Raw genomic sequence first — 17,626 nt, 5'->3', positions numbered from 1 at the left:
GGTCGTCGGTGTAAGCCGTCGAGCCCTCTTGGATCCCGCTATCAGATGTAGGATCCCAGAATAAAACCACATAAGGGTACTATATCTTCTCTAAAACTTAGAACTAAAAGAATATTTCAGTCAGAATAGAATTTTTATGATATTTATTTGCCTAAATAATTTTTGGTCTTAAGTGCAGCTTATTTATTTAAAATAGCAATACAAAACAATAAAGATTACTTCCAAACTCCATAAATAATATAACTAGCTACTTAAATCAACAAAAGAACATTTTAATCAGATTTCATCTTCCAATTTGTAATTACGAAATACAACTAACACTCAAACCTAAAGCTATTATCATAATTCAAATGACCTGTATAATGTGCTTGAGTTTCGACGTTAAATTTCCGGTAGTTACAATTAAACAGGCAATTCCAAATTGTCTTGGCTAGCTTGGCTTCCGAGAAGGGGGACTGGACAAAAAAGCTGGTCCGTGCTACTTATTTTTTAAGGACAGCTTGGAATTCGGTCTCTCTTGGCGAACAACAGTTATACGGATGAGACAACATGATATTAATTGTATTTGATCTCTTTCCCGCGACTTCGTCTGCGTGGAGTTAGTAATTTGGGTAGTTTATTTTTTATTCAATATGCTTTTTATCGATTTTCCATACAAACTTCGACCCCCCTTTTCACCCCCTTAAAGGATGATTACTAGGATAAAAACTAACCTATGTCTTTTCCCGGGACTCAAACTATCTCTATACCAAATTTCAACTAAATCCGTTCAGCGGTTTAAGCGTGAAGAGGTAACAGACAGACAGGCACACTTTCGCATTTATAATATTAGTATGGATTGTAAACCGTAATTTAAGCCAACTTTGGTCGTCAAGTAAGTTTACCGTTTCATATTTTTAGTTCGTTATTTCGAGTCATAATTAAAAGTTTAGTGTTCTTTAAATCACACTCATGAAACACAATCAGAAAGTTTCGTAATATCTGTAATTATAAAGCTACAAATAGCCTTAAGAGCGTTTTCACATTGTCCGATACGATATCGGATGTAGAATCCTACATCCGCCTAGTCAGGCCGTGGGGCGCCGTCTTAACACACACTTTACGTCTCGACACATACACACAAACAAATACATATTATCGGTCCGACAGCTGACGACGGGCAGTGCGGCACCGACATGGCTCGAAATTATCGGAAGCGGTTTTCCGATATCGGATGTCGGATGGCGCCTACGAGAGAAACAGCTGCAGGACAGTGCCAAATCCATTTTTTTTTGCATTTTATATAGTTTATTAGTAATACTTAATGATTTATTAAACAAATAAATAAATACAGAAAAACACATATTTCTTACATTTTACTTCCATCCGACAACTGACATCCGATATCTGATCGGGTAATGTGAAAACGCTCTTATTCTAATTTTACGGTTTAGGTCATTCACGCACATGTCATTCGCCCGGTTTTAAACTCGACTACTAATAATCAAGGCTCGGAACCGGTTTTTTTCTTCATACAAAAAATACCGGTATTATTACGTTCTTTTTCGTTCTTTGGTTTATTATAAAAAAAAAAAATGTGACAATCTTATAATTCGAAGTTGTTACCTAAATACAACATGATTCAGTCCTACGTAAAGAGCATTAATTAAAAATATTGGGCTATTTTGGGGTTTTAAAAAAACCGGTTCCGAGCCCTAGTAAATAATACAATATCAAGTACAATTAGGTACCATTAGGATGTAAATATTGTGTCTAGACACAACAATTTAACCTATCCAATATAAAAGTTGTAACCATCGATATCCTAATGTGTAATAAAAATAAACGTTTCTAATTTTAAAGGGTCTGTATTGTTTCTTTAATCCTGGTCTATTTTATATATTTCCAGAGTTTTGCTAGGCTTTTTGGGCTTCGTCTACTACAACGATGATTTAAATCTTAGACAGGTATGTTCTTGTATATCTAATTCTAAATATCTAACGAAGATTCTATTACAGAAGGGGTTACTTTAAATAACTCAGATACTTTTAACAGTTTTAACCGACTTTCAATAGACAGAGACTTTCTGAATTGAGGTGTTGAAAAGGAATAATAGAATCCGGTTTCAATGATTTTTAAAACGATCCCAGAAATGGAAATATACCAATAGTTTTATTTTTATTTATTTAAAACACAAACAGTCATAATATGCATGTTACATATGTTGTACCCAATGTACAAAAATTGAGATGCGATACCAACAGACCTTAAGGTTCATAAAAACAATATTAATAAAATAAAAAGTTAGTTAAGAACAACGTAGTAACAATACATAACTAACTAACAGAATTACTAAAAGAGTCTTACTAGCATTTTTAGACTGGACAAGGAATTATTAAAAGGATCAATATCGAACAAATATTTATTATAGAAACTGGGGACTCGTCTGAAAAAGGTATGTCTAGAATAGTTCTTGCGAGAAAAGCTCACATGGAATAAAGATCTAGGTCGTAAGGGGAGACGCGGACAACCCAACGTCACTAATTTCAGGAGATCAGGACAGTTGATGTTACCTTTAAGAATTTTAAACAAAAACATTATCTAAGTAATTCCTACGATTAAGGAGAGAAGGGACACAAAAATGCTTGGCCGCTAATGCTGAATTTTCAAAGTAAGTAGCTGTAAAGTTTTCATTTAAATTTGAATTTGACGACTGCGGTCGAAATCAGAATTAGACGAATTGGAATTGTCTCAAAACGGCACACAAAAAACGATCTGGGTACTAACTTTCTATAGTGATTCAAGCGTTTGCTCACCAAAAGATTATTAGGAAAGCGGTCCAAATGAGGTTTTTTTTATTTACTTTTACCGATTTTAATGAAGTCCGTTGTTCACCCACTGCCGTTTTTTGCCAAAAAGACATCAAGTCATTTATTTACCTACACAAGTTGGATTGTTAAATGCGAACTGGCCGTCTGTATTTCCTAAAAAATGCGTCCTGTCTAAAATCGCAGTCGAAGTCAATTTAGAATTCTACCCATAGTTAGTCTCTCATTATTATTATTTGTCTATTTGATAATGGGAAAATGCGTGAAGAATTTTTGTTGATCCAAGCTAAGTCGCAATATAAAACATATTTTTTTACATTTTGTAGCAAAGCAGTTTTGCTCAGCCAACCGCAAATAATGAGGGGGAAACTGAAATTAAATACGGTTTTACGAAATGCGGGAAAACTGATGAGTAGCAAGAAAAACATTTACATGCTTTTTCTCTTCGAATTATATTGAAATAAAGATAGTTCTTTAAGCTAAGTTTCACCAACGATACATATTGCCTATACCGAGATAAAACTACCCTGACCCTAATTCACGGACCCGTTAGCAATATCAGGCATCAATCCACTCGTAACTAAAACCTTTTCTCCAGGACTGTTATTTCGTGTTTCGCATTAACCGGCATTCGGCAAACACGATACAGGTATTGAAATCAGTATTTTTAGTTTATATTTAAACGTCATTTACACATCTTTATCATCCGCAAGAAAGATCGACTGCTGTGTCTATTAAATGCACTTACGAGGAAGATAGAAGACAGGTGAGTTCTATTTCTTTAAATGTGTATGATGTCTAAAATGCAGATAAATTAATGACTGATAACGTGATAACTAAGATAGTGATGACTTGTTTATATAAACTTAAGAAATAATCGTTTTAATCACACATACGATACGACCATACCAGCATCCTGGTTAACTTAATTGTAGTTTCAACTGTGATTTCTTACCGTCATATGTTTGTCTCTAAAATTCTAGAGAAAAAATATCATTAAATCGTCCTGCTCCTGCTGCAAGTCCTGGGTGCGTAGCCAACATGCTAACCGTTTACGCTCCGTAACAAACGAAACGCAACTGTCACAGTCGCACTAATTTGGAAGATAGAGAAAGATGACTACGCTACGCTACGAAGCATTAACGATTGAGCAACCAGGTACTGAATGTTAGGGGCACAAGGTGAAGTAATGTAGTAGGTGACGGGTCGCGAAGGCTCACACACTTTTAAAGGCGTTTTTTCAAAGTCAAGGTACTGTCATTATATATACGACTTACACTGGGACTAGAGGTTATAAAGACGAATGGCCCGATTTATTTCCCGGCACATTAAAAGTTCCTGGGGCTCAACTTGTACATTTACGAGACTTTTATTTCGACAATCCTTGCGATTTGGGGGTTTTTGTGGCGAAAAGGTGCTTCAATGGGATATATAACCTGTGGAGTTCAAAAAGGCAATAATTATAGCCTGGTTCACTGTTGGCAAATAAATAGCCAAATTGCAAGTTGATTTTCTAGTAGAAGGTAATTTAATTTAACCTTTTCGACGCCGAGTCAAACACAAGTCATCCAGACGCCACGTCACCGAAGTGTCAAAACTGAAATTGAACTATATGCATATGCATATAGGTCTATGTTGCTCTGTGGTCTATGACCGATTAATCGGTCTTTGGCGTTGAACCTACGGTGCGTATATATCGGTCGTTGGCGTCCAAAAGGTTAAGAAATAAGAATATAATATATATACCGTCAACCGGGGTGAATATTAGGGGTGGCTAGGGTGAATAGGGACAAAACTTTAAATGTGATTTTTAATACAGTTGAAGTGGGTTCAATAATAATAACAAAATCTATTATAGTCGAATAAAAGCTAGAAAAACCCCCCTCCATAATGTCAATCTCAATGATTTCAGTGTCACAGAATTAATAATATAAAAGTTTCAAATTCCATTCCTTACTTGTTGCTTTTCTTATTTTTTTGCAACTGTATTAAAAAACGTCGTTCGATACACGTGCGGATATGTCATTCTTCACTCTATTCATATCTCGGTACTCGTGAAGTAATGACATACTTTCCGCACTAGCATCGAAATGTACCTGACAATTTCCTACAAAATACCCACAAAAATTGTATAATTCGATTAAAAACAATAGTAGATTTTGTTTGATACAATTTGTGTGGGCAATTAAGAAATTGTCAGGTAAATCACGTTTTAGGTTTTGTCCCTATTAATACCCACATAAAATATTTGATGTGCTTACTTAACTGCTTTCTTACCTGCCGGCCTAGCCAAGGTGACAATCGCTATCGCTTAGTAGTCGCGTAGGTTTAAAATGAGAACGAAACTCCGTTTGTATGGGAAGGTGAAATTCGGCCGAGCTTGCCGGGGCCTAATTATTTATTAAGTCACTCCATATTTATACTGTTACTATTTCTACTGTTTTTATTAGTATTGAACTTTAACAACATTTTGGTGGTAATTATTATATAACATTTATTTTAGTGACCCTTTTAGAACTAATGAACCAGTTTACCTTCACATTTTTGATCGATTTTTAATCAAAACTTCACTTGTAAGTAAGCCAAGAAACATCGCGTGATGAATAAAAGTAGGTGAAAAGTATATTTCCATAACTCAGTTCTAATTCTCTAAGGGCCACTTGCACCATTCACTAACCCGGAGTTAACCGGTTAAACCCGTAGTTACCATGGTTACCAGTACAATTTGACACTGGGTTAACGGTTAAACCTTTTAACCCCGGGTTAGTGAAATGGTGCAAGTGGCGCTTAGGCATTAGGCGAAGACTTAATATAAACTGCAAAAATATTTTAACATACAATTTCTGTATTTTAAGATCAATATAGAAATCATTATTAAGTGTTGACAGTGTTCGCATGTTAGAAAACCCATCGAAAATACCAGAAGCTTACTCATAATCTCAATAAATATTGTAGCGTAGCAGCTCGAATTCCACACACGCCATCGGTCCTTGTCATACCTGTAACAAATGAGCAGAGGTCAGCTTCTCTGGTCATTAGATCTTAAGGGTAAGCAAATAACAACATACTTTATGGCTGTTATAATTCTGGGAGTTCCGCAAGGGAGTTTGTTAGGCCCACTACTCTTCATGGTACTGCAAAAATAATAGTGCTACTGAAATAAGAAAGGAAATTCAGTAAACAGTTGCTAACGACATGCTTACACTATTTAAGTCTTACTGCGATGTACATAAATAAGGAAAATAATGTAATAGCTAAAAGGGCACATAAAGTTAGTAGTAAAATGAAGATCTGTTTTTGCGCAAAGATGTCCATGGGGATGTTTACTATGTTCAGAGTTCAGAAGTTGTGTAAAGCAGTAATTAAGTTAACAGTCAGTTAAATCTGGCGTGTTTAGGGCCCGTTTTGCGACGAACGACGGAGTTAGGGTTGTCAATACAAGGCAATATTTTATTTTTCTAATTTAAAAATGAACGAAATAACTTTCTGCCTATAATATTTTTCTGCTAAATAAGTTTGGTTTAATGAAATCAATTTAGCATTTTTTCAAGTCTTTTTATAAATTACTTACCGTAAACTAAAGTAACGTTCATTCGTGAAGTAACATTGATCATCGATTTTTAAACTATAAGAAATTCGTTTCTGAATGCTTTCATCATCTTTTTCTTTTAAGCATGCCAACCACATCATAAAATGTGCCATTTTCAACCAAAAGGGTACTTATTGTCGCTTGTCAGTAAGGCGCGATTTCCATACGGCTTCAATTAGAAATCAACCTTATCGACAAGCGACAATATGGTACCTTTTGGTTGAAAACGTTTCCCGAGCAAAACTAAGCGAATTTAAAAAAAAATCTTTGAATGCAGTTATATTTATTTAAAAAAATAAAAGAATGTTTCCTTTAAGTAAAATGAGCTAACTTAAGGTTTTAAAGCACTTTCCCTCCAGGGCGCATTTATTTTTTCCAGACTGTATATTGTTGTATACATTATACAACAATATATATACAACATATTTTAATATAACTAGAACAAAAAATAATGCAGAACGCATATGCGCTTTCTCGAATTTACCCATTTACCAAGACATGTGAACGTCAAACCAAATCTTAAGTATCCAATTTAGATTAAAGATAACATCGCTCATTTATCGCTAACGAGGGTCATTAACATTCTCAGCCATTACAATTTAAGCACTTTACCCACTTATTAAAAAAAAAATTCATATTTAACATTAGGATTTTCATTTGCTTTTAAGTGAAGTATCTACTTAGGTACTCCCGACTCCATAAGTTTTGTTCCTATATTTGAAGCCACAATAATACTAAGATTAAGCACTTTACCCACTTATTTTAAAAAAATATTCATTTTTTTTCTAGAATGGATAGATTTTTATTAAAATTAACTAACAAAAATAAATTAAACTACGAACTAAACAAACTAAACTAAAACTACCTAATTCATATTTAACATTAGGATTTTCATTTGCTTTTAAGTGAAGTATCTACTTAGGTACTCCCGACTCCATAAGTTTAGTTCCTATATTTGAAGCCACAATAATACTAAGATCGTAAAGTGCCCTTAACTTGGATAAATAAAATGTAATCGAATACCAGTAAGAATAAAAATTGTTAGTAGCTTAATAATAAATTAAAATTTTAAAATATTAAAGAATTTCTAATCGTATAACGACCATATCTACCCTGGACAGACCGAAGCCATGTGGATTCATGACCCATAGAATGATTTCCATCTTCAATCTTCGTTTGTTCTTTATTCTTTATTGTTCGCCAAAAATAAAAAATAAATTGAAAAACTAAACAATGGTAAACAACAGGCAAACAATCAATTTTGCACAACCGTAAGTCGCAGTAAAAGTGGCATGTAATTTGCCAACGCCCAAAATATAACATCAATTCTGATCGGTAGGGCTGTCAACAACGCTAATGGTATTGGGAACACTAATTAAGTAGTCGCCACCAATTTATGAGTAGTTTTGCAGAACCATAATCAAAATAAATCGCTTTGTATGCACGCGAGGGGATAGTGGGGCAAAATAAGATTTGCGTTAGTTCATATTGCTCGTTTTATATTTACCGTTGCTACTAAGAAATACAATTTTAACATTTAATGTAGCTACTTATTTGTTAGGATCGCGCTCGAAGTGTAAAAATGTGGCTTGTTAGTTGTGGGTTGGTGTGGTGTGTGGCTATTACCATACTAAAGCCGAATCAAGCTAAATGCATTTGTAATGATAAAGTGTGGCAATGTCAACATTTATGTCAAATGTCTTTGAAAATATGACTTTTTTTAATGACATTAATGACATCATCGCTTTCGTCTGTTCATTCCGGTGCAAAGTTAGCAACAAATTGTAGCCTGTACCAAACTGGCGCGTGATCTAATTTCCTCCATTTCAGACAAAATGTTTAACCGGATATTCGGCCGCCAGATACCGGATTATCGGCAGGTCCAACGGCCAAATATCCGGTAGGTATCCGGCCAAACCACTATCCGTTGCATCTCTATTTAGCACGTTTGTAACATTTTTGTACAAAAACAACTCGTCTCACGATTTGTTTGATTCAATAGAATATATACTTTTTGAGTAAACTTCAAATACCTATTTTTCATAGTATTATATGAACACGAGCCTTTTTTTCATTTATTTATTAACACAAAGCATATACATTTAAAAAATTAAGACAGCGAACAAAGCCCCCGGCTTAACTGCCGCTATATTCGCTCTTATTTACTCTTAATATTATCTTATCTTATACATAACTTTTCAAGCTATGGAGTATGCGTTTAGCAAACTGCATTTATCGGACAGCTAAACCAGGTTTACAGAAACGGCCCTGGAGTCGGGGATAATCCGGCCAACAACGTGTCCGGTCACACGAACATGTATGTGGACTTGTGCACCGCGTCGTTACAGCCTGTATATGTGTTGATCTATGTTCTATCGTCCACACCTTATTGCAAAGACATAAAGGTCACCGATGGATGTTTCTGATACTTCCTCATGCATTCCCGTCAGTGTTACATGTGTTATGATGTCTACATGTGTACATGCTCGGTGAGTAAATCTACATCGACCTATATATTTACGTACAACTTGTTTTCAGCAAGCAAAACGTTTAAAAATCTCCGCCTACGTGTTGGATTGTAACGAAACTTTGCATATACAATGACATGAGGTATATCTAGGTCTGTAATTAGTTTATATAGCTCCAGTTTATAAAACAAACGAAATAGAGCAAAAACAAGTTTTGTATGAAAAACTTAAAACGCTGTATTTTTTTACTATGGTATCTGAAGCTACATAAACCAATTACAGACCTAGATATACCTTATCTTATTGTAAGTACAAAGTTTCAGAGCAAACTAGCTAGTCGTTTTAAAATGAGAGCGTAACTATGTTTGTATGGAGAACCGAGCTTGCCGGACACATAAACATAAGAACAGTTTTTATTCATAAAACAATTTGAATCACCTACTGTCGTAATTTTTATACAAACGTTCTAGGTAATATGTTATTCAATTCGTCGAAAAAATACCAAAAACCGTCAAAGCTTAAAGCAGACCCACAGGACAGCAGAGGCACAGGACAGCGGATGTCATTACAGATCTAGAGCAGAGCCCAACTGGGGAGGTACCTCCACCTTACAGAAAACCGCAGCCAAATAACACTAGACCCTACTAATGTTGTGTTCCTGCCGGTGAGTAAGGTTGCCAGAGCTCGAGGGAGAGGAGTGTTAGGGTCGGCAACGCGCATGTAACTCCTCTGGAGTTGCAGGCGTACATAGGCTATGGAGACTGCTTAACATCAGGCGGGCCGTATGCTTGTTTGCCACCGACGTAGTATAAAAAAAAGGCCGATATAAACACCGATATCAATACCGATAGCAATCTACAAACATGCGTAGATCGTTAAACGTAAATACGGCCCGCACTCCCACGGAATTTTCTATGCCGTATTAATGCTTGAAATATATTTGGAAACAATAATATCGATGTTCTGCTTGTAAATTGCTTGATCTTCACCGCTGCGGGTTAAATGGGGATCAATGTTACCATTAGGCTTCGTATGGAAAATGATGCCTTCTTTTGGTGGTTCATTACTGTTTCTTGTATGGATTGCAATTGAAAATATGAGTGTTGGATGTGTGCAAAGGCGGCTTTTGAAACTAGCTACTGTAAGCCAATGTAGTGAGATAAATACCTGTGTGTGTGTTGCTTACAAGGAAAATACACATTGTACCTGAATACTTCTAACACCTTTTGCAAATAAATAAATGATTGATTGATTAATGTTTTAAATTTAATAATTTTACATGCATACGTTTGTATGTCTATAATTCTAATAGAATTTACATGCTATAAACTTGATCTATAATTAAAAAGTAGAATATATACGTTTTTAAAGTCTGTCTAATTTAACTATAGACCGACTTTGAAGTGATAAAGTGATGTATAGTCCGGCAAGAAATTGTAGAAAATTATTGAGGGCGCCACTTCCTACGTAACTGTCACATTTTTGACGTAAAATGCTTAAACATGGCAACACATTACTATGGCTTTTTATTATTTCTAAGATTTCTACTATTTTAAGTCGCAAGTATTTTCATGGTTATTTTTCGTCACTGCAAAGTTCGTGCAGAATTAAGATATCTACCGTTCGGATTCAAACTGCACCAGCATTACTGCCGCAGTATTGCAGCGCAACACTATTAACTGTACCTTTAGCTTCATCGGCCTTAAGTTATTATCTAAGATATTCTAGCTAGAAACTTGTATTACCAACCTCTCAGCATCTCAAGTTCCATATTGATAAAGATAAAGATAAAAGACATTTATTCGTGACGATCACAACACAAGTACGAACATGTACAGACAACAACAGCAAGAAAAGAAGAGATCATCAAGTGTGCATCACGAAATGGACCCAACTCAGCATAATGCTAGCTATAAAGCCAGCGCTGGTCTTCCGTAGGGCGTAGGTATTGCAGTGCATTAAGCAAGTTTATCCCTGGCAAATAATGGCAATATCCATTATCATAGGCCTATGAAGCAATGGAGCTTAAATTACGGATTTTCTTTAAATCTGGTCCATTAAAAACAAAACACAAAATTCAAAATAGACAAAAAATTGTTTAAAGAGCGATTATTATCTATGTTTATCGAAAATTATAATTACAATTCTTTCAAACTTTAGCTACCTATCCAATTATGAAAAATGTCGTCGCCCACGTCGAGATAAATGAAAAGATAGCTGACACCGACGCTGATGAGATTTTTATGTTAAACAATTGTTAGTCGTTAACGTGACTAGGCACGTCATTAACCCTTCCATGGGGCTTTTTTACGGGGGGAATAAAGGGGTTAGGGGATTTACAGTGTTTGTTGCAATTTGTGAGGTAAAATTAGTCACAATTAAAACGGGGTGTTCTTTGAGGTTGGGTGCTTAATGAGCTACAAATAATGTTGTAAAAGTGTCAGTGCAAGCTAACTTTTTTAAAGATGTCGTAACTGATACACATACCTGTGCCTGTGGAGGCGTCAGGGGTTATGTAAAACTCTCCCATTCTTTTAGCAAGAAACGAGAGATAAGCCTACCCACTACCAACTAAACCCACACCGGCGTTACCCGCATTGCCGTATGGGGGACGTCATGGGATCGCGAACATTCTACCATGACGCCCTCCGAAGTCACAGCTAACTGCAGCGAGTGGGATAGCTACAGTGTGGAAGTTGTACCATAAATTGAATATTCTTAGGAAAATTTGTTGTTTATAGTGGAACTTCCACATATTAGCTGGAGGGTCGGTGCCGGGCTAGCTTAGATCTAGTAAACTAATATGGAATTTATGGAAGAAACGGTACAATATAAACAAAATCAAGACAAAGACGAGGTTGTCATATATATTTGAGCTATGCAACTTTTAAAAGTATATTCAAAGATATCAATGTCTAACCTATCTTTTTTAATCTATGAAAATATGTGAAGGACGTAAAAGCCACATTGTTAAACAAGTAAAAAAAAGCGCGGATCAGGCCACTAAAAGCCTAAAAAAATCCACACCGCAAAAACATCCATTACTTAACTATGACGAAAGCTTGCGGTAATGCTCCCTGTCAATTAGCCAAATTAAATATAGCTGCGCTGTATTCCCATAACATTCAAACCAGTCTAAGTTAAGAACTCCAAACGCGTATCAGTAATGTGGCAAGGGAGGCCATACTTATATTGGTTCGTGTCTAGAATTGAGAGATCAGAGTGATGAAATAACAGTTCTGAAGTCTCATTCCAATTGTTTGAAGATTCAGATGCACCAGTAAAATTACGCTGTCTAAAAGCGTTATTCATAAACTTCTGTCAAATCCATCCATCATTTTTGACAATTCTGTTTGTTAGAAAGGGGCAACATAAATTTAACAGACGTCTACAAGAGGTTACTAAACTTTATGAATAAGGAGGTAATAACAATAGACAAAAGAAATATGCAGGGAGATCAAAAAGATGATGTCCAGATGTTAACCAAGAACTCACCAAAAGAAAAAATAATGTTACGAATAATAACAGAACACAACACACTAAACGATCACCTCAATAATTTATAACATATAGCCCCATTTACGTGGAGGCGGAGGTAGAACGCCAGACTAGATGATATAGGCAGAATAATACAGCCAATACAGGGTACCTAGACTTCCAAGTACAGTCAATCTCAAATTCTTGGTTGAGGCACTGGGATGGTTAACGTTTCACGCAAAAACATGGATGATATTTTGCGAAAAAGTCCAATATGCAATTTAGACTTACACTTCATAATGCACTTCTTTATGACACAACTCCCATAAACTCAATGGCGTTGGCAACTGTCTAAGGTTTTGACAGATGGCGCCAACAAACTGTCTTGCAGTTTGGCAGAATACGAAAATGTAATTATTTATTGTTATTCAGAGCCCACTGTGTCCCACTGCTGGGCAAAGGCCTCCCCCCTCTTTTTCCACTCGTCTCTGTTTAATGCTATATCCGGCCAGCCTGTCAAGAAGTAGTCCAAGTTATCCCGCCATCGCCGACGAGGTCTGCCGGATCCCCGGTTAGACTCGTGGGGCTCCCACTCCGTGGTTAACTTGGCCCACAAGTCATCCGGCATTCGGCAGACATGACCAGCCCAGTCCCATTTCAACTTGGCCGCTTTCCGAGCTACGTCTATTATTTGAGTCTTAGAGCGCAGCGTGGTGTTTCGGACTCGATCTCTTAATTTTACACCTAATATGCTGCGCTCCATAGCTCTCTGGCAAACCCCGAGTTGTGACTTCTGAGCTTCCGTCAAGGACCAGGTCTGAGCACCGTAGGTGAGAACTGGAAGTACGCACATGTCCATAAGCCTAATAAGCCACGAAAATGTAAAATAGGGTTTATTTCGCATGAATATATATTATTTTTTTATATAGATTTTACCTGACTCTAGTTTCGTTCTATGGGATTTCGCTTAAATTACGATTTCGCTCATCTAGGCTATAAAATCCCTTAAAGAATCAAGAATTTGACGCTATTCGTAGGATTGCCAGGTGAAACCTATGCTGGCACCACAAAATACCGGCACCGGACCGGCCACCGTTCGCCAACGCTCGCGTAACCGACGGGAATGCATGGCATGGTCTGAAAATTAATATCACTTTTAAGCGTCAATTTGCGACTTCACGTGCTGGGTACGCGGACGGTCATTATCGTGCGGAAAAACAGTGTTTCGGGGGAATTTATACACTCGTTATGACATTAATCAGGTCCATTTGTTATACGGGGTGTTTTAACGTCTTAATGGATTTCCGGTTGAACTTCAAAATGGTGACGTCGTAATATTCATAGCTAATATGCAGTGAACTAACGTGGAAGTGTGCAGCTAATGAAGATTTATACTTGAAACGCGTTTAGCAATTTCTTTGTCAACATCCGGTAATCCATCGGTTTATTTCTCTTAGGGCCACTTGCACCATTCACTGACCCGGGCTTCACCGGATAAACCTGGAGTTATCATGGTTACCAGTACAATTTGACACTGGGTTAACGGTTTAACGGGTTAACCTCGGGTTAGTGGGATGTTGCAAGTGGCCCTTAGCGCCACTACGCCTAGCCAAGATGCCAATTGTTTGCGCTACGACAACAAAACGCTTTGTCTTTATCACTGTTACATATTAGTGCGATAGAGACAGATAGCGTTTCGTTGACGTAGCGCAAGAGATTGTCACCTAGGCCACAGATTATATAATAGTTCTTCCTAGGCATGAAGCCATTTAAAATCCGAGTTGCCAACAAAAAACAAAACGAAACCGGAGAACCATTACTGTTCGGTAATTAAAACCTTTAATTTACCGAAAAATTAGTTAACCGCCGCGGCCTCGTTAAGTAAAATGTGCGCTTTTAGCGGCTGTCAAAATTTGGGCGCGTCGGTGCGGGGTGGGGACTTTATTGAGGTATCGGGTTTAATGGGAACGTAACGTGTTGTGGTGAGCGTTAGATTCGCTATGGCGTTGTGATTACGGTACGAATGTTTGGGGAAATGTTGCGTAAAACTTATGGTGTTTGCATATGGGACATTTGACTTGTAGTAAAATGTTGATAGGGTGTCGTACAGCGGCACAATATAGTACACTGCGCAGAGGGGCGCAAAGCCAGGAAATTGGAAGAAAACAAATGATATGGCGTGCTGCGCGACATTTGCGACGGAAGATTTGGCCTTTGCGCGGGTTTTTACCTTTTATCTCAATTACTTTGAAATTATATTACTCCTTAACTTACTTAACATAATACAAACATGCAGCCAACCCTTCGACCGGTCCGTAGCTGGCCATAATATTTTTTAACAACCGGCTCACTTAAACGGATCTATGTAGATTCGTACATTTCTATTTGACTAACAACTTCAGCCATATCTTCACTGCACCATCTATCAGAGCACGGTTTAAGTTACAGTGTAATCATCCAGACTAACTTATGCCTAGAACAATATTAATTAGACTTCAGCGTCGAGAGCTTGCAGAGCCCTTAGTTCTACATAATGGATATTGCTAGGGATAAACATGGCTAATGCACTGCAATATGGAACTTGAGCTGCTGAGTAAATAAAGAGGTGCATAGAAACTCGCGTTTTGCGTAGTAACAGGGACAGGGAGTATGTTAGTGGACGAACGTAAGCGAGGCCGTTTAGTGATATGAAACATGCAAAACCGATTTTTTTCGGAACATTTTCGAATAACGTTAAATGGTAATACCTATAGTGCTCTTTATTAAAATATATGCATAACCGAATAGAATAATGATTTAACATGTAGATGTATATGTAATTATGTAATCTCAGTTTGGGGATTAGCTCAGTCCCCCACAAGCATTTGTTGCAGATCACGCTTTTACCAAGTGAAAATCTAATCCTACCTTACTTTTAACAATTCGTAGTAGCAACAACAGTAGCTAGTTTACTTTCATTAAAAAGACACAGAAACGTAGAAAACTAATAAAAACAAACTACTCCGCGTTCCCCAGTTTCCGTAAGAAACACAAATCGGAGTTCCGTGACCGTTCCCGTATAAAATTAAGATTTATAACCGGGACGGTAATTAAAATGGCAGCGTGATACCGCCTTAGCTAACACGGTATTGGATGGCATGATAAATGACCAATGAGTTTGTAGAACCTGAGAGAAATTCTTCAAGAGGAAGTTTACTTGCTTTTAGATTTTATGCTTCTGTGCAAAGCGTGTGGTGCAAACACAAACTTGGATCCTACATCTATGGGTGACATAAGACAATATCTGCATACTAAGGCACGAGAGGCAAACAAACTTTGCTACCCTGTGAAACACATTTCTTTTAACTAAACAATCGCAGAGAGACGAAGGCATACAGGCATTTGAAATGTGGTGTTGGCGAAGGATGGAGGGAATAAGTTGGACGGAAAAAGTTACCAATGAAGACGTCCTAAAAAGAGTGAAGGAAAAGAGATGTATAATGACCATTATTAAGAATAGGAGAGGAAAAATGATCGGCCACCTGATACGATACGACCAATTCATCAGGAACATCATAGAAGGGAAAATAAACGGAAGGAGAGGTAGGGGAAGGCCAAGAAAAAGTTATATGAGCCAAGTAAAGGAGCATGCAGGGGCCGTGTCGTACCAGGATACTAAGGGGCTGGCTTCGGATCGACCAAGGTGGAGACAACTCCATCACGCTGCACCGACAAGAGCCCACAGCTCTTAAATTGAATGAATGATGATGAAACAATCGCAAGGGAATTTTATCCAAATCATATCGCTCGAAATTCCATTTCACCAGCTTACGTGATGGAGCAACTCAAAAATTGCATATTACTTTACACACTTGTCTATAAAATACTACTTTGTACAATGATTTCTAACAATAAAAATAGCCTTTGAGCTGTCGTGGTAAAAAAAAATTGACAGCTGACAACTGTCAGATAATTAATGTGTCCCATACCGCCAGGGCGGCGCCACAGTCAAGCTCAGAGCGAATATCTTACTTAGTAAGTAAGTTTTGACTTGCGGTAACCTAGCTACCGCAAATCAAAACTTCTAGCTGCGAGGCTCTTGAACGCGTAAAAAAGTCACAAGCACACAGTGTAAAAGAGAGTGGAACAATTAAAAAATTGATTGACTATAGCGTAAATTTCGAGGTCTTTTCTGAAATGAAAGTACATTAGCAACGCGTCATTTCTCCAAACTTTTGATCCAACATGCGGTGCAAAAAGACCTGTCACAAACATTTGCCCAACACATTAGCATACAACGTCTCAAATGAGGCCAGTGTGTGCCTTTTCCTTTGACAAAGAAATGAAAGCATAATTATGTACCTAGCGCAAGGTGCAATTGAAACCATGTTGCATTTGTGTTAGTGCTCGTTTAATATAACGCCAGTCATTGTTTGGTCATTTGTTTTTTTATGTATAAATGCTTTGGAATGAGTAATTTCATTGATCCAACTTTGTGCAAATTGTGGGTGACCAAGTCTGTTATAATTAAGTTTTATCAGTAGAATTTTAATGCGTGTTACATTAACCGCTTTGATATGTCATTTTTACGATAAATTTATATCACATTATCTTTTACGAAAAACGGGACTTAGGGCCAGTTGCACCAACCACAATTAACAGACAGATTAACGTCAAGCAGCAGAGAACTATGAAACTTTCCATACAATAAAATTTAGCGAACGGTAAAACGCTGACAGATGGTTTGGTGCAATGCAACCGACCCTAAATCGCGTATAATTTACTATTAAAATTACCTCTGAAGTTTCGAGGATGGCGTTATCCACGTGGTCTCGGAGAAGTCTGGCTTAAGTTGATACCAAAAGTTTTTCTAACTACCCGCACTTGATCCTGTAAATCCTGTTTATGAACTTGAACGTTTTGCACACTAATGATAATGTTAATCAGTGTATTTTATACCACGTCGGTGGTTGGTGGTATACAAACATATATGTATATATCCAGCCTTGTCGGTAAACGGTTTATGAAGCGAACATTCTTGATATGAAGTGACAACTACTGGCTAGCAGTCAAATTAATCTTCGACAACGTGTCCATTTCCCAACTAACACAGAGCTAAACAATTGTTACCGGAAACGGCCAATACAAGTTCTAACATTCCAAATGCCTGTTCGAACGTGGAACAATGCAGTAACTTAGTGCCCTAGGCCTTTAATAAGCAGATTGGCATGCGAGCTGCGTTTGATTGTGTTCCTGGGACGGATTTTTAAAGGCTATTTGTAGGTTTTTTGCTTGTGCAAAGGTAA

At 37.1% G+C, this 17,626-nt stretch overlaps 1 protein-coding gene and 1 long non-coding RNA gene across 2 annotated transcripts in view; one reads left to right on the top strand and one right to left on the bottom strand.

Annotated features, from left to right (window-relative positions):
• LOC134753970 (DE-cadherin) overlaps positions 1–17,626 on the bottom strand; it is a 372,368-nt gene that overhangs the window by 293,526 nt on the left and 61,216 nt on the right. The gene's annotated exons all lie outside the window — the stretch shown is intronic.
• The window catches only part of LOC134754759 (uncharacterized), a 232,013-nt gene that overhangs the window by 198,398 nt on the left and 15,989 nt on the right, over positions 1–17,626 (top strand). The window lies entirely within an intron of this gene.

Source organism: Cydia strobilella, chromosome 1 (assembly GCF_947568885.1).
Source record: "Cydia strobilella chromosome 1, ilCydStro3.1, whole genome shotgun sequence".
NCBI lineage: Eukaryota > Metazoa > Arthropoda > Insecta > Lepidoptera > Tortricidae > Cydia > Cydia strobilella.
The sequence above is the reverse complement of the archived record's forward strand: the minus strand, read 5'-3'. Positions and strand labels throughout refer to the sequence as shown.